The following is an 18,771-nucleotide window of genomic DNA, read 5'->3' on the forward strand; positions in this document are numbered from 1 at the left end:
CTGTTACGGCCGGCAGGAGGCACCCCTGCCGCCTCCATGGGAACCGGACTGGGGGATACCCCAGGGGCCCTACCGATACGCCTCACCAAGATGGGGCCCGAGGATGACCCAGAAGCCTATCTGGTCACATTTGAATGGGTGGCAACTGCTGCCCGGTGGCCCTCAGAACAACGGGCCACGTTACTAGCCCCTTATTTGACGGGCCAGGCTCAGGCCGCATATCGGAGCCTCGACCCTCGGGAAGCCCTCGAGTACGCCCGAGTCAAGGCGGCCATCCTAGACCATACCGGCATTAGCCCAGAGACCTACCGACAGCGTCTCCGTAAAGAACAATATACTCCAGGGGCCCGACCCCGCGCCGTGGCCCAACGCATCCGGGACCACTGCTGGAGATGGTTGGACCCAGAGGGCCTGACGGGACCCCAGGTGGCGGAGCTGGTAGCCTTAGAGCAGTTCACCCAGATCCTACCCCCGGGAGGGAGGGCCTGGGTGCGACGGCATCGACCGGCCACCCTCTCCGCAGCAGTGGCCTTAATGGAGGACTACTTATCCGCCGAGGGGGCAGAGGCACCACCCCGAGCAGCCGAGAGCCTTGGTCGCAAGGGCGGCGCAGAGAAGGGGAATCCTCGTGGGGCGGGAGCCTCTAGACCACTGGCAGGCAACAGCCATCGGCACCCGAGACCTTCCAACCCTGAACCCCGACCCAAGTTATTGCCGGTGGCGACTCGAAGGGAGCGACAGCCCCCGGAGCGAACAGGCCCCCCTGGAGGAGGCCCAAGCCTGGCCGAAACCCGAGAGAGGTGCTGGGGCTGCGGTCAAGAGGGACATTTCCGGCGAGATTGCCCTTTTATGGACTGCAGCTACGGGCAGGCCTGGATGGCCGGACAACGGGCACGGCAGAAGGGGGTAAGAAAATTGATAGTCCCGGTCCAGGTTGAAGGGAATCCCACCAATGCCCTCGTAGATTCGGGGTGTAGTCAGACCCTCATACGAGAGGGTCTGGTCCCGAACCTCAATCTTTCGGGGCCCCCGATCTACCTGCAGTGTGTGCATGGAGACATCCGCCAGTATCCCACAGCCTGGGTCAAGATGGGAGTAGGCGGCCGAGAGGAGGGTCTCCGAGTAGGAGTGGCCCCTAGGCTGGCCTACCCGGTGGTGTTGGGACGAGATTGGCCCGGCTTCGGAGAGGTCCTCCTAAGATATCAGCCACCCAAGCCCCGACCAGACAGGACTATAGCACCGGGAACGGGGCTGCTTGGGAGCAGGCTAAGGGATGACCCCGGCGAGGGGACCTCCTCGACGGCGGAGACCCCTGCGAGTTGTCCGGGAGACAGACCCCGTTCGGTGGAGGACGCCCGGGTAGAGTTAGAGCGCGACGGGGACTTCTTACGTGAGCAACGGGAAGACCCAACCTTAAGCCGAACCTGGGAGCAAGCCACCAACCCTGTCATTGAGGGGGACGGGACGCAACGGATTCCGCAGGGCCCCCGCTTTGAGGTATGGCAGGATCGCCTGTACCGAATAGCGCAGGAACCCCAGACCCGGGAGACGTTCCGTCAGCTGTTGGTCCCCCGGAGACTGCGAGCCGGTCTCCTCCACTTAGCCCACGCGAACCCTTGGGCTGGACACCTCGGACGCGAAAAGACCCTACAGAGGGTGGCCCGCCGGTTTTTCTGGCCAGGCATCTACCGGGAAGTGGCAGACTTTTGCGCCTCGTGCCCAGAATGCCAGCGAGCCGGACCGAAAGGGGTAGCTCCTGCACCCCTGGTACCCATGCCAGTCGTGGGGGTACCCTTTGAACGGATCGGGATGGACCTCGTCGGCCCCCTTGAGCGAAGCAAGACAGGGAACCGCTTTATACTAGTAGTCGTGGACTACGCCACACGCTATCCTGAAGCCGTTCCCCTAAAGACAGCGACGGCACCGACCATCGCGGGTGAACTGGTAAAGATTTTCGCCCGGGTGGGGATACCCGGTGAAATATTGACAGACCAGGGCACCAATGTGTCCTCCAAGTTAATAGCTGAGCTATGTCGCCTCCTCCATATCCGGACCCTCCGGACATCAGTGTACCACCCGCAGACCGTTGGCTTGGTAGAGCGGTTCAACGGTACACTAAAAGCCATGTTGCGGAAGTTTGTGGAGGAGGACCCCTCACATTGGGACACCTTGTTGCCGGCCCTGTTGTTCGCAATAAGAGAGGTACCACAGGCCTCGACGGGGTTCTCGCCCTTCGAGCTCCTATACGGCAGGCAGCCCAGAGGAATACTGGACCTCCTGAAGGAGGAGTGGGAAGCACAGGAAACACGGGTCCTTGGGACCACACAATACGTGCTACAGCTCCGGGAGCGACTCCAAACGTTAGGGGCCTTCGCCCGTGAAAACCTGGAACGGGCCCAGGCAGGTCAGGAGCGCCTCTATAATCGAAGGGCTAGAGGGAGGAAGTTCGCCCCAGGCGATAGGGTGTTGCTGTTACTGCCCTCTTCCGAGTCGAAGCTCCTGGCCAAATGGCAGGGTCCCTACGAAGTGATCCGACGAGTGGGACCAGTCGATTACGAGGTCAGACTACCTGGTCGACGCAAAGAGACCCGTATTTACCATATTAATCTCCTAAAGGCCTGGAAGACCCGGGAAGCCATGTTCATCGGCCCGTCCACCCCAGAGTCAGAACTTGTACCCCTAGCAGGAGATCTTCCCAACCCCGGACCGGCTGTGGTGGGGTCAGGCCTCAACCCCAGACAGAGAGGACAACTGCAACAGATGGTGGAGAAGTTCTCAGATGTATTATCGGCCCGCCCAGGCCGGACGACCCTAATGAGTCATCATATTGCCACAGACCCCGGGAAGAGAGTGACGGACAACCATCGACCGTTACCCAAGAAAATGTGGGACACCGTCCGGCGGGAGGTGGAGACTATGTTGGAGATGGGAGTGGTAGAAGAATCGACGAGTGAGTGGCGAAGCCCTATCGTCTTAGTACCGAAACCAGATGGGGCGACCCGGTTTTGCATCGACTTCAGAAAGGTCAACGCTATCTCTCGTTTTGATGCCTATCCAATGCCGAGAGTGGATGAACTGTTAGAGCGCCTCGGAGGAGCCAAGTACCTGTCAACTTTAGATTTAACTAAAGGATATTGGCAGATCCCACTGACGCCAAACTCCCGAGCGAAGACGGCCTTCCCTACGCCCTTCGGCCTCTTCCAGTTTGTAACCATGCCGTTCGGCTTGCACGGAGCAGCAGCCACGTTCCAACGCCTGATGAACAAGGTCCTCCAGCCCCACGACCAATACGCGGCGGCGTACATAGATGATATCGTGGTTTATAGCCTTGACTGGGAGAGCCATTTACACCACCTGGCAGCAGTGCTACAAGCCCTCAGAGCGGCCGGCCTAACAGCTAACCCGACGAAATGTCACTTAGGCCAAGAAGAAGTGACCTACCTGGGATACACGGTAGGAGGGGGGAAACTAACACCCCTGATTAGCAAGGTACAAGCCCTCAGAGATGTACCCACCCCCACGACGAAGAAACAAGTGCGTCAGTTCTTGGGCTTAGCTGGGTACTATCGTCATTTTGTACCAGACTTCGCATCCATAGCCGCCCCCCTGTCAGATCTAACGAAGAACTCCCAGCCTCGACAGGTACAGTGGACTACACAATGCGAGCGAGCCTTTAACACACTCAAGGAACGGCTCACTCAAGAACCAGTACTACGGCACCCCGACTTCATGAAAGAGTTTATACTCCAAACAGACGCTTCAGAAGTCGGCCTGGGCGCAGTACTCTCCCAGGAAGTAGACGGGGAGGAACATCCTGTACTGTATTTAAGTCGGAAGCTGTTCCCCCGAGAAAGACACTTCTCAACAATAGAGAAAGAGGCCTTGGCGGTACGGTGGGCCATCGACGCCCTCCGTTACTATCTGTTAGGGAATAGTTTTAAATTAATCACGGATCACGCCCCTTTGCGATGGATCCACAGCATGAAAGACACGAATGCTAGAATTATGCGGTGGTACCTCGCCCTCCAGCCTTACGACTTCCAGGTGCTCCACCGACCGGGTAAGGCCCATACTAACGCCGATTTCTTCTCCAGGCTAGGGGAGGAGGGCGAAGAATCGGATCAAGGAGGGGGATCCTTAGCGCAGGGGGTGGTCCGTGAGGGGGCTGTCAGGCTCCCCCCCAACTGCCGAGGCCCTAAACAGTTAGCCCTGACGGCAGAGGATCCGTCATGCTTGTACGGGGTGTGTCTCAAATGCACAGAGAGTGCGAGAGGAGGGAACATACCCCAGCCTAGGCAGACGGCCGTGGGAGGAGAACCCTTGCGGGAAGCCCTGGTGGAGGACCAGCCCACACTCCTGGAACCGCCGAGGACTGCGACTTCTCCAGGTCGAGAGGGAGCCTCACTCTGGGAGGGACCAGCCGAGGCAGTGAACCACGAGACCTGTGGAGAATCAGGAGACCCGTGGGACACTCCAGCAGTGGAGCAGATAGGAGGCAGCTTAAGGGACGAGACGGACTGGTACGTCAGACCCGGTAAGCCTCAGCGTGTTTCGGTGGGACCCCCCCGCTGAGACGGTGGATAAGCCGGGTTGCCCATAGGCAAAGACTAATTTCCGGAACTTTGGGGCCAGTAGGCCATAAGGCCCAGTGACAAGGGCTAAGTTTCTAGACTTTGAGCCGGTAAGCCGAGCCGCTGCGGGACAAAGATTGCTTTCCGTGCTCTAGGCCATTAGGCCGGTTAGGATAACCCCCCCCCCCAGAGGGTTCTTAAGGGGGAGGGTGTGTGGTGGGGCGATTACCCCACACCTAGAGAGACTGGGCTGCGGCAGGCCTAGGCGCCTGCGTAGACGCGCGGCCAATCAGGAGAGGGCTTACTGGGAGCCAATAAGAAGACAGATTGGAGCCAGCCAATCAGAGCCCGGCTTAGCATATAAAAGGCTGCCCAGAGCAGGAGCAGTCAGTCTGTCCCAGGCCTTCAGAGGGGAAGGTCTGTCTCTAGAGCTGGGAGGCCAGCACCACGGACAGCGCAGTGCAGGCCTGCCTGAGAGAGTGGGAGAAGGCCCTACTCCATAGCCTGCTAGGCGGCAGGCCTGGGAGGAGGAGGCCTAGCGTAGTGAAGGGCTGTTGGGGAAGCGGTCCAGAGGGGTAGTTAGAGGAGTAAGGAGTAGGAGGACAGTGAGACTGTCACATGAGGGCCTCTGGACCGGGACTCAGAGTAGTGGGCGGGCCTGAGTCCCCCCCCCCCTTTTTCCCCCTTTGTTTGCTGTGCTACCCCACGCGCAGCCACGGGCCGCAGGGAGCGGCCGGTCAGAACCACACCAGATCCTAGACGGTGAGGATCGGACTTGAAGGTGTGGGGCTGTTGTTTACCCCCCCCCCCCCCGGAAGGGGGTGTGATTGGACAGAGGGACACTGTCGGAGGGCAGTGTTCCAGAAGAGGACGCCGACGTCGGGAGCAACGCAAGTCCGTGCACCCCACAGAGGCGAGACGACAGGCGGAACGCCACCCAAAGAGGGCGCTCTACTGGCGCAAAACTAATTCCCCGAAGCGGCCAGGAGGAGGCGCCACAGCGGTGAGCTACCGACTCTGTCACAGGGCTGTTATAAGAAGGAAGGTGATCAACTATTGTCTATATCCAAAGAGGAAGGACTACTTCAACTTAATCTGCTGCAAGGGTGATTTAGGTTAGATATTAGGAAAATCTTCCGAACTATAAGAGTAGTTAAATTGTTGAATAGGCTTCCAAGGTAGGTTGTGGAATCCCCATCACGGGATGTTTTAAAAACAGGTTAGACAAACACACAATAGGGATGGTTTAAATATATTTGGTCCTGCCTGAGAGCAGGGATTAGATGACCTCTTGAGGTTCCTTCCAGGCCTACCTTTCTATGATTCTAGTTAGGCCCATATTCTGCACAGATTTATGTAGAGGCATATCTTTACTACCCGAAATTGATTTCAGTGGGACTACTCTGTAATCAATTGAAGCTAAAGCATGTTTACAGGATCTGAGCTTAGAGCGGTATGTCGGCTGTAACTAGGAGTAACAGGAAGAAATTTGGAAAGGTAAAATTCAGGCTGAATATCTGCCAAATGTTCCTGACAGCATGCTCTGTTAGACTATAGAAAAGTGGTTGAAGTGTCATCACTTAGTGCATTTATTACTGGAATGGACAATGTACTAGTAGGGAAAAATTCTGTATTGGCAGAGGGATTGATTAGGTGACCAAATAGGTCTTTTTCAAATCTCTAATATCTACTAATCTATTATTATATTAACCTCATATTTTCAGTTATTTGAGTTATCATCTACTCAAATGGCAAAATATGGGAATTCATAAAAATATTGCATGGACTGAAACCTGTTTATTAGCTTCTGATAAAAATGATGAATTTATCCTTCAATTTATAATAATGTAAATAGGAATGGCCATAGTGGGTCAGACCAAAGGTCCATCAAGCCCAGTATCCTGTCTTCCGACAGTGGTCAATGCCAGGTGCTTCAGAGGGAATGAACAGAACAGGTAATCACCAAATGATCCATTCCTTGTTGTCCATTCCCAGCTTCTGGTAAACAGAGGCTAGGGACACCATCCCTGCCCATCCTGGCTAATACATTAATGGAGCATAGCCATTAATGGACCTATCTAGTTCCTTTTTTAACCCTGTTTTAGTATTGGCCTTCATAACATTCTCTGGCAAGGAGTTCCACAGTTGACTGCGCTTTGTGTGAAGAAATACTTTCTTTTGTTTGTTTTAAACCTGCTGCCTATTAATTTAATTTGGTGACCCCTAGTTCTTATGTTATAAGTAAATAACACTTCCTTATTTACTTTCTACCCACCAGTCCTGATTTTATAGACCTCTATCATATCCCCCCCTTAGTTGTCTCTTTTCCAAGCTGAAAAGTCCCAGTATTTTTAATCTGCCCTCATATTGAAGCTGTTCCACATCCCTACTCATTTTTGTTGCCCTTTTCTGTATCTTTTCCAATTCTAATATATCTTTTTTGAGATGGGGCAACCACATCTGCATGCAGTATTCAAGATGTGGGCATATCATGGATTTATAGAGGCAATATGATATTTGTCTTATTATCTATCCTTTTCCTAATTATTCCCAACATTCTGTTAGCTTTTTTGACTGCTGATGCACATTGAGTGGATGTTTTCAAAAAGCTATTCACAATGAAGATCTCTTTCTTGAGTGATAACAGCTAGTTTAGACCCCATCATTTTATATGTATAGTTGGGATGTTTTCCAATGTGCATTACTTTGCATTTATTAACATTAAATTTTATGTAAGTTTTTCTTCTGCTAGCAGAGGAAAAAAACACCTCTTCTGTGTTTTCCCCTCATGCTTTCAAAGAACTCCAACTTCATGTCTCATAAAAGTAAAATGATAGAATATGAAAAACAAAAAGGAAGAAATAATATATGAAGTCACAATGAAGTTTTGCCAACTAGCCCAGTAAAAAAAAGTCTGTACACGTGTACACACACACCCCTCCTTCTGAAGAAAAGAAATTATACTGTAATCTGTCTAGGACAACTGAGAAAAACAAAGCAAAGCTGAAGCCTGTAAATAGAAAGTGTCCTTTAAAAATGCAAACTTCAGAGTATAAATATTTCATCATTTCTAGCATTTCATAGCAGCTCAGAGATGCTCAGAATAGTACAAAGAAAGAAGAAAAAAACCTAAGCAATGTTCGTTGGAAAGATCTTAAAGGGAAGGCAGTTCTAGCATTCTTATGCTCCTACAGTGTATAGTAAAATTGGTTTAAAATGGTTGTTTTTTATCTTAAATTATTATTTTAGGTCTTGCTGTGAAGTGCTTTGTACTGAGTGACTCCAACATACTAACATCAGAAGGACATGTGGATGCTCAGCACTTTGTGTTATTTGCCTCTGTGTAATATATGGCAATGACACAAACAACCCCTTTGGGATTTTTTCTAAATTAATACATGTCCCATTCTGTCATTCAAAGATATTTAGGAAACACTTAAAATAAACCATCCAAAGACTGCATGTATATATAAACTATCTTCATTCAAAAATCTCAAACCACTTTGGTCTTAATTTTAGCTTTACAATCTTCCCTGAGTAAGGGAATTTACCCAGAAACAGACCAGATAATGGACTGAATCACAGTCACAATTCTTCCCTTCCTCTGGGGAAGTGAAGGAGATAAATCACTTCACCTCTTTTCATGGAACAGCTTACTGCTCATTGTCTGTGGGGGAGGGTCGTCTTCTTCTCCCAATCCTTCTCCACCATTTCCCCAGTGGGGAGCAGTGGACAAGTATTCTCTCCTCTTCTCCCACAGACAATGTAAGCATAGCTATGTATGGGGCTAATGGGGGCCTTGACCCCCTCATTCCTGCCCAGCCCTGAGACTCTAGCTCTTTATATAACATTTAATTAAGCCTTAAAAATCCAGGAGTCCCAGCAGGAAAAAGAGAGGTCGATGCACCAGGATATTTTGGGCTTCTCAGACAGCAAACAAATGCTGCAGTCCTAAAGATGCAACAGACTCAGGCTTGCCTACTTTGCAGTCAATGGAGAGCTCCATTGCAACAGCTCCATACACCCCCCAACAGTCCACATAGCAACAGGGGCTGCATCCCTACTTCTACCCCCCATGCTGGGTGGCAGTAAGAAAAACCACAGCTGCATATGCACTGACCTGTGAGAGCCACGGTTAGTGTATATGTAGCCGAAATGTCCAATAATGTTTTTTAATTTTAAAGTTCTGTTCCATTGATTTATTTTGGAAGTTTGTATTATATTTGTTTTTAATTGCACATTATCTTTACACTATTTTTGGGACACAGTGTCTATATTTTGAAAATAAATTCCTCTTTTTTTTACTTCACAATGTATACTGCAGAATGCATAGCGCTACTCAAAGCACCTACTACTTGTAATTGTACCAGCCCACAGAATCATTGGTTCAGCATGGTATAATAATTATAAATGTACAGCAAGCACCATATAATTAATACATGCATTAAAAGTAGTGATATTCACAAATGTACACCAAGCACCACACAATTCCTAACAGCCCCCAAAACTTAAGGGCACATATAGCACAGGCCACATCATATCACATTACTTCAGCTGACCATTAAAAAGCTTCTTCAAAGCCTTCCTCAGCTGCATAGCTCCACAATGAGTTCTTCTAATTGCCCTGGTTTCTGGTTGTTCAAATTCATCAGACAGCTGCTCCACCCCAGCAGCAACTTTCCCCTCTTTGCCTCAAGCAAAGCAAGCAGATATAACCACTGGGATATTTTTCCTCACTGAGATCCAATCTCATGAGTGAACACTATCAGCGTCCTTTCAATCTATCATTCAACTGTCATTTGGCACCAGCTAAGTCAGTAGTTGAATCCTTCCTTGGTGCTGTTAAGGTGGCCAGTGCACAGCTTCGTGAGCCAGAGGAGGAAGAGGTAGGCTTGGTCCCTCAGGCATTTCAACATTCCCAGTAGTAATCCAGCAAGAAAGAATGTCCCTCCTTGCAGCTTTCTGAACTGTCCTGTGTTCTTAAAGATGTGAGCATCATGAACCGGCCCTGATCAGCCCACACTGATGTCAGTGAAGTGTTCCTGGTTATCTACCAACTCTTGCATAACCGAACAAAAGTAGCTCTTTCGTACTGATGTACTCTGTGGCAAGGTGGTCTGAATCCAAAATAGTGATGTATGTGCCATCTATCACCTCACCACAGTTGAAGAACGCCATTGCTGCAAATCCAGCCACCATGTCCCGCATGTTGCCAAGAGTCATAGTCCTACGTAGCAGGCAATGATTAATGGTACCATGCACTTGCATCACAACAGCCCCCATGGTGGATTTGCCAACTCCAAGCTGACTGCCCATTGATTGGTAGCAATTCTGTATTGCAAGCTTCGCCTGTTAATGTGGCTCTCATTCTGGTGTCCGTGTGCTGGAGGGCTGGGGCATGCTCGGTGCACAAATCCAGCAATGTGGCCTGTAGCATCCAAAAGTTCTTCACCCATTGCTCATCGTCACAAACTTGCCACCAGCAACCTTGAAATGATTTTTACTATGTCCCTCAGCAATCTGTCCTCTAAGAAACTGTCATGCCACCCACTGTTGTGGTTCTTCCTGAAGCTCTGCAAATGCCAGTAGATCGTTTCTCCTGTGTTTGCAAAATTCATGACAACAGTGCAGAGCTTTAAGGACTATGATGCTTTTGTCCGAGATGGCAGGCAGTGACAAATGCTATGTGGATTTATGGGATTTTTAAAAAAGATGTACAGCAAATGGAAAACAGATGACATTATGGGATAAACAAAGTTGCATGATAGGAACTTGACTTCTTGTTCCCAGTCAGCCCTGCAGCTCGTTTCTGCCCCACCATGCATTGCAAAAATTTCACCCAAAACAGTGTCCCAGATGGTGATGCATGGCACTCTGCATTATTTACTCATGGTGCACTGCTCTACACATTGACACAAGCATGCCTGGGGCTGGTCTACACTGGGGGTGGGGGGGAATCAATCTAAGATATGCAACTTCAGCTACGAGAATAGTGTAGCTGAAGTCGACGTATCTTAGATCGACTTACCTCCAGTCCTCATGGCGCGGGATTGATGGCCGTGGCTTCCCCGTCAACTCCGCTTCCGCCTCTCGCCCTGGTGGAGTTCCGGAGTTGACGGGGAGCACGTTCAGGGATCGATTTATCACATCTAGACGAGACACGATAAATCGATCCCCGATAGATCGATTGCTACCCACTGATCCAGCGGGTAGTGAAGACATACCCCTGGTGAGTACACTAAGCACTGACACAAACAGTCAAATATGCATGCACACAAGTGATATGCTAACTGTGGTGGCATTGTGCTGATATAACTTGCGTCAACTGAAGGTTGTAGTGCAGACTAGTTGCAAGCTTGTGTGCACTCTAGGATTATGGTTCACTTCTTCAGGACAACAGACAGTGAAGCAAACTGCCATGCTTGCTTTGCAAGGGTTTCTAAACACAATTAAACTTTTACTTAGCTAGCATGAGAAATACACAGATCTAGGCAAAACAATAAAACACATATGTGCATTTACCTGCCTCAGTTGCCTCACCACACTTGAACATTTTTTGGGCTTAGGGCACAGTACTGTAAGTCCTGGATCCTCCTGCACCTGGCTTCTCTTCTAACTCATGGAGTCTCTCTCCCTGCTGTAGGTCAGCTAGCTTCCTTCTTCCTCAACCACAGTTAAACAGGACCTCCCTGCTAGAAATGCAAGCCCTTCTATTCTGTCTCAGGCTTCCTCGCTCTCCCCAGAGTTTACATGCCCTACCACTAATACCTGGTTCATTTTTTCTGCTGCTGAAAAAATGGTACTTTCCAATCTCAAAGCTCTGCAGAGACTTTGGAGAAAACTGGCTTCCCCCAGCCTTCAGCCCACCTATTGTTCTGTCTGGGCAGGGTCTATTCACTAATTAATAGCCCTTAATGGCTGTTTCTTTCAAAGACAGACATGTAGGCTCCATTCCAGCTGGAAACCACCCCGCAGACAACACAAGGTAACCAGCTCCACATTCAAAAATGGAGTTTACACTCTGAGGCAGACAGACAAAGAGCACTCATAATTTCAAACAGAATTAATAAATTGTGCACAGACAGATTCCCCAGATCTCCACAGTGGTATTTTTGACTTGCACAGAACCAGAAAGTACTGGAAATTTCGTGAGAACTTACTTTCATGCAATTTTAAGGCTGATTTAAAGGTCCCATATCCCATATCCTAGAACTGGAAGGGACCCTGAAAGGTCATCAAGTCCAGCCCCCTGCCTTCACTAGCAGGACCAAGTACTGATTTTTGCCCCAGATCCCTAAGTGGCCCCCTCAAGGATTGAGCTTACAACCCTGGGTTTAGCAGATCAATGCTCAAACCACTGAGCTATCCCTCGCCCAGGTTTGGATAAGATTTGGATAGGAATCCAAACATTTTGCTGCTTATCTGAATCAAACTGAAGTGCTCATGTATTTATACTCATCCTGTCTTTACAGATTTCAGCATCATTGTGCCAACACTGCATTTTTGGGTTGTGAGTGTATACAGGTATTAAAGTACCAGATAACCTATAGATATTTTATTTAAAGATTTTAATTACAATCTTCACAGTTGGGGATCAAAGTTTACATTTGCAATGATGTTTCTGCTGCATTTTACATTAACAGAGCAAATAATATAACAGAAAATGTACTTTAAATGATGCAATAAGCTATACATAAGAATGGAAAAGTGGTATGGATTTCTGGATAGTACTACTTTGTTTTCATTAGGTCGCAATTATCAAAAGATTTCTTTTCCAGTATTCTTGTATACAATTTATGGATTTAATTTTAACTTCATTTGGTATTTGCTCTATATCAATATGAACTATTGAGAATATAGATTGATTTTGTTATTTTGGGGGTTGTTTTGTTTTGTTGAGTAAATAAATATGTGCACCTTTAATACTTATAGATTTATAATTGAAAATGCCACCTCAATGGTCTGAATGTTGAGATAAAAACATTTGAAAACAGAAAACACAACACAAATAACAATTATTACAAGAGTAAAGCAAGATGCAAAGTGTGAAAATCAAATCCATCCATACCACACGCAAGTGTAACAGCAAAAGGCTATCCTAGTGCATTTAAGAGTTGATTTGCACAAATTCTTCACTTAAATGAAAGGGTTAATTATCTATGGAATTGTTGCACATGGGCTAATTAGAACAGATTAGATTTCCATGATTAAAGGTGCTGGGAGAACAGACAAAAGATGGTTCACTATTGGAACTGTTATACTATAGCCTCCACTGGCATTTAATCAGTATGACGATGGGCTGTACAGAAAAGCAGATTGAGGGCTGCTAAAAAGAGAACATAGCGACTTCTGTCTAGTCCATTGTTTACATTTCTCTCATGCCCTGGAAACTTCATTTAATGTGTAATAAAATGGTTAATGTACCACTGAACCACTGACACCATGGAGATGTCAGAGATGGGTCTTTCCCACATACCCCTTCTCCCTAGGAAACTGCCAGGATAGGGGTTAAATGGGCTATTTTTGCCCTGTAAATAGCTGGTTTAAATTAGCCAGGTGACTGGGATTGTTGTGGAAAGTAGACAGGATCAGAGGCCATATAGAAAGAGAGGAGGGAAGGTCACTGTATCTACCTGTGCTCAGGGCAGCTTTCCACCGATCCATCCCTCAGCTTCGGTGTCTCTGGCCATCTAGTCACATGCTGTATTTTGGCAATAAGTTAGGGCAAGATGTCAGAGTCAAGCATGTGAGAGTCTGACTGTTTTTTCTGGAATTTTCCGTAGGGAAGATTGCCTACGCTCCTGGGGAGGGTGGAGATCAGGGTTTGCCTTCTGTCCAGGAAGGTTTCTAGGTTTTGAGGAACACCTCCTAGAAATGGCAGCAGTGGTAATGGGGTGAGTAGGAATACACTGGCTGTTTAGGATGCCATCTGTAATGAATGAGAGTTAGGTGTACTATTTTTTAATAAATATTATGTGTACCTCAGTTTATCTGTGTGATATTATCCTGCCTAAATATATAGAGTTAAATCAAAAGGGAAAGCCAACAGGAAACAAAAACAATGGCAAAAATAAGGTGCTATGATAAGGAATAACAAGGGTCCTTGGTGAAAAGTTATTAAGTGGGAAATTAAATTTCTGGCAAATTTAGTAGGCTAAACTTTATTCTTCCCAAGCTGAACCTAGGATGAAACCTTAAGGATGCTAGCCTAGACAGGAAGAGGATGGTTGAGTGGGCTGTCAGCAGCTGCTGGAGGGTATGTCTAACAAAGACAAACAGAGCAGTCTGTTTTCTCCCAGCCTAGAGAGAGGTAACTGAGCTGAATGGAATTTACCAAAGCTTACTAGGAAAGATTAAGGAGTAGTGGGGAGGGGGGGGGAATGTGTGTCAGGCTGTTTTCTCTTTTATCCCTGTTTTGGGTGCTATGTACATTTGGGTGAAAGAATAAATAATCTTTTGAAGAAGCTGTTTGAGTCACTTTAATCAATCACTGTTATAGGGTATGTCTACACTGCAATAAAACACCCATGGCTGGCCATGAGTTGAACTGACTTAGGCTTGCAGGGCTTAGGCTACGAGGCTAAAAAATTGCAGTGTAGACTTTTGAGCTTAGGCTGGAGCTTGGGTTCTGGGACCCTCCTTCCATGAGGGGTCTCAGAGCCTGGGTTTCACCCTGAGCCCAAATGTCTACACTGCAATTTTATAGCCCCACAGCCTGAGCCCCATGAGCCTAAGTCAGTTGACACAGGCCAGCTGTGACTGTTTTATTGCAGTGCAGACATATCCTTAGGTTACTGAGGAAAAAACTTACAGGTTATGGTATGATAGCAAATTACAAGAAAATTGAGATGTTAAATAAAAAGAAAGAATAAGATCAGAACTAGCATGAGTGAAAATGAAGTATTACCTTTCACTTGGATGTTATTTTCCAGTGATAGTGCATTTTATTTTAAACTTGAGCATTATGCTGACCTTATGGGCCTCAATGAATAAAATTACATAAAACTTCTTGTGTCTTTCTATCAAAAAGACACATCCAGGTTGTCTCTTTCACCAAGGACAGTTACCTAATCCTTTTGCTATAGATTTTTCTGCCAAATTCTTGCAGTACACTCTTTCCTTTAATCCCTTGTTATTTGTTCTCCCCAAAGACCAACAGCCAGGATCAAATGAAGCTTTTTTTAATACTCTTCACTGCACAGCTGGTGACTTAGAAAGGATAGCTCCAGAGCTTATGTCACATTAACCTTAACCAGAACCTCACAGGGAAGGGATTACATCCTGAAGACATGCATTAATTTTCTAAACCTATTCCAACATACCCAAGTGCTGCAGTTATTGTGTTCAGTCATCAAATTCATGAAGCATAATAAACAGAAGACTCCCATGAGTAATAAATTACAGTATGTTGGTTTAGGAATAAACAGAAATGTGCGCCAACACAAACAGAGAACAACTGTGTGCCTCTTTGCAACAAGTTTGAGTACTAGAGCTCAATTAGATTTTTTTTCCTGAAGGTGTGTCGATGCTTAGTATTGTATTTACTGAATGAGGAAGCATGTCCTCCTTTAGGAATTTATTCCTATATTATTCAGAATAGATGCACACCCAAAAAGGTTGAATTACTTTATGGTGGTATACAAAGGAAGTTTCATTAAATGAACTAGTTCAGTGCTGCTCACCCAGTGCAGTATCAATCAGAAGTGGGATGTGAATGGGCACTCTGTGGGTCATGCTCTATGGGCTGAGGTGGGAGGGAAGAGGGAGAAATCCCACTATAATCAGACACAGAAGGAGGTCAAGGAGGGCAAGGAAGGAGCAGCTTACTCAGGTATCCTGCTAGTGCTTCAGCCCTTCCCCTGCTTCTCCCCCTAGCCAATGACACTGGAGCTCTACCCCTTCTCATACCCCCTTGTACAATTAACCCCATCTCCACTCTGAAGAGAAAACTGACAGGAATAGTTTGTTTCCCCAGATTCTGATTAGGAAAGCAGAAGCCAGTGGAAGGGTTATCCTTTTCCTGTGGAGGTGAGAGAGATCTGGATGAGGCATTTTTCCCCCTCTGGAAAAAATGATTGTGGCGGGGTGTTGACTCACTAGCACAGCACCTCCTGCTGGTCCTCCTGGGAATTAGCTCTTCCAGCCCAGAGCACCCTCTGCAGGCTGGTGTCTCACCTGCAGCTGGCCCCCATGTCACTCCCAGACCCCGGTGCCCTTCTACTTCAGGGTTCTTCCCCCAGCAGTAACCCACAATCTGGGTCTCCCCACCCAGGGGAATCCCCAACCCTCTATCCCCACCTTGCCTCAATGGCTACTGCCAGTCATCATCTAGACTGCAATCTGTCAGCCACTCATCATCAGCAAGGGGGTTAGGACCTGCTGCCTTTGCCTATCTCTGGGCTGCTCCTCTGCATCCCCAGTACTTATTTGGCCTTTTTGGCAAGGCCTTCAGCCTGAGGTTTTTCCTGTCTGGAGTTTTCTAGCTCCCTCTGCCCTTCCCCAGCACTGCTCCACCTCAGGTACCCTTCTCAGCTCCCAGACAGCCAGGTCCTTCTCACTCAGAAAGCTAGAGAGAGTGTCTTTCTTCTGGCTCTTATAAGGGCAAGCTGGGCCCTGATTAAGCTGACCACAGCTGTGGCTGCTTTCCCAATCAGCCTAGCTTTCCCCGCTGCAGCCCTCTCCAGGCTGCTTTATCCCCTTCAGGCAGAAGTGGGGTGACCACCCCACTACAGTGAACTTATGTTTAATAAGGAATAAATTTTCCTTCTTATTGAAACTGGTCAATTCACATTAAAAATGCAAATGGGAAAGCTATGCAATCTGCCATTGGGATCATTCATTATTTATCACTCCTTTAAAATGGCCAAACACATGCAAACTCTGTAATGCTCTTTGCCACAGAGATGTAGGGTTGCATAAATATCAATGTGTGGGAGACAGAAATGCAGACGGCTGTAAATACAGCCTACTTTTTATTAAAAAAATATTCCTAGGAATCTGATCCTGCAGTAATTCCTTGTGTGGAACCACCTTTGATATTGATAGGAATTTGGGTGCAGGGAATTGCAAGATTGTTCTCTTTGTAATGAGCCTCACTGAGTTAAGAAATGGGCATAGATTAAAGTAAAGGAAGAAAATTATCATTTTGAGTTGAACTAACTTAATTTCCCCACTCTCACTTTCTGTCTAAACATCTTCATAAAGAATACAATCTATATAATTTTATAGTAGCTAGCTTTAAAATATCAGGACCTTGCTTCATCACACGGACCTAGGCTTTGGTTCCATCAGATATGGCCACAAGATTCTGTTTTATGCACCTTTTGTAGGTTAGGGTGATCATGCTAGAGTTTTCCTTATTTGCCACCTAGATCCTGTAAAGACTGTATATTTATACTTTCAAATTTTAAGATGATCTTAGCTATGCTTAGACCTCAGCAAATGAACCCATATTCAATTACATCTTTTACTTACTCATCAGAAACTAAAGTCTCATATTATGACACACGGACATTTCATGGGCATTTAATTTTGATAAATGATTACTTTGCTGGTACGTAAGAAGAAAATCTCCTTAAGTGCCATAGATATAGGGACAAATCTCTGGGTATTTTTTGGCTCCTTTGTTCTGCAACCATTGCAAAAATTGAATGACTGGCCTATGGAAGATCTCAGGATATACAGCCAATACACGGATGTGTATGCCTCACATCTTCTTGCAGCCAGCATAATGAGAAGAAAAGGGTGAAGATACCAAGGGAGTGACTGGGATATCATTATGACTTTGTTATGCCAATCTTAGGCCAGATATTTGGCTCTTTTTGGTCACTGCAAGTACCTCTCAGGCACCTTGGATGTAATGCATGATAGAAGGACAGAGAGCAGCACCTGGATCAGGGCAGGAGAAGCCAGAGTTTGATGGCAGCTTTGCACACTGCCCCCAGTCTTGCACTCTGTACATTCTGGGAATATCCAAGGATCCTACTCATCCAGCAGAAAAAAGTGAAGCAGGGACTTGAAACAATCCTGTGTAAGTCTACACATATAGTTGATCATTTACTAAATATTTTAAAATGTCTAGAAACAGAGAAGAAATTTAGCTCCACTCAGCAAAGTCATAAGAGGTCATGATAACTTGGGACAGTACTATGGAGTGTTTTCAAAAGGACCAAAATCTTGAATTTTGCGTTGTAGCGAATAGGGAGCCAATTTTTTATAATTAAGAAAGAAGAGAACTAAATGTGCTCTAAATAGTGTATGCTGCTGAATAGACAGGTTCCTGTGTTCTGTTTTGTCAGGACTATTTTCATTCCTGCTTGACTTAAAGAGAATTACAGTAACCGAAGTAGAAGTTACAAATGCCTGGATTACCATAGCCAGATCTGAATGCACACACTGGGGAACTGGCTGTCAGGAAGTCACCTGGCTCTGGACATGGTCACCTAGGAACCCTGAGCTCAGCTGGGCCCAATAAATGTTCATTAAGTGACTGTGCTCCCTTTAGACAGAAAGGCCAACAGATTACCATTTAATCCGTGTAGCAACAGCAGCACAGTGGCTGTTTTCATAACCTCAATATGTCCCATGCCCACAGCTGTACCAGGCCAGCTTCTTAAAGTAGTCCATACTCCAATCTTTGCCTGCTCCAGAGCTATTCCCTGTCTTTCTCAAAACTCCTGGCTTCAACCACTGTTTTTTGGTTCTGCTCTGAACACTAGACCACAATACTGTTCTACTAGGTCACATTGCCATGTATATGGGTATCCAGAAGTAATGAAGTGATTATGAGAACACCAACACCATGAACTGTTTTAGTAATCTGAAGGCAGATACTGTCAATTAAGGGTAATATTATAGATATGGTAGGTTCTCCAAAGTGCTTCCCACTAATATCACATCAGTCTACCTCAATTCAGCTTCATCTAACTGCATATTACACCCAGGTCCTGGAATGTGCAGGAAACGGGGCTGTTTGTGTCTGATGTGAAGGTGATGTACAGCTGGGTAAAGCTGATGTCCATGTCATTGTTTCACAGACTGTAAGCTGCCAGGGCATGGGGGCCTATTTAGTAGGTGGAGCAGGACCTTGCCCTATGGTTGCGGTAGTAGTTTGGATAATGACAAGCATAGATCCAGGAATCAGGCACTCATTCAAAGATGAAGCTGGAGTCAGGTCAAGGGGCCAAGCTGAAGATCAGGA

At 47.0% G+C, this 18,771-nt stretch overlaps 1 pseudogene; it reads right to left on the reverse strand.

Annotated features, from left to right (window-relative positions):
• Nucleotides 1-9,854, reverse strand: part of LOC128838528 (bifunctional heparan sulfate N-deacetylase/N-sulfotransferase 4-like) — a 192,897-nt pseudogene extending 183,043 nt beyond the window's left edge.
• Between the last annotated feature and the right edge of the window lie 8,917 nt (nucleotides 9,855-18,771).

Source organism: Malaclemys terrapin, chromosome 5, assembly GCF_027887155.1.
Source record: "Malaclemys terrapin pileata isolate rMalTer1 chromosome 5, rMalTer1.hap1, whole genome shotgun sequence".
In the NCBI taxonomy this organism is placed as follows: Eukaryota; Metazoa; Chordata; order Testudines; family Emydidae; genus Malaclemys; species Malaclemys terrapin.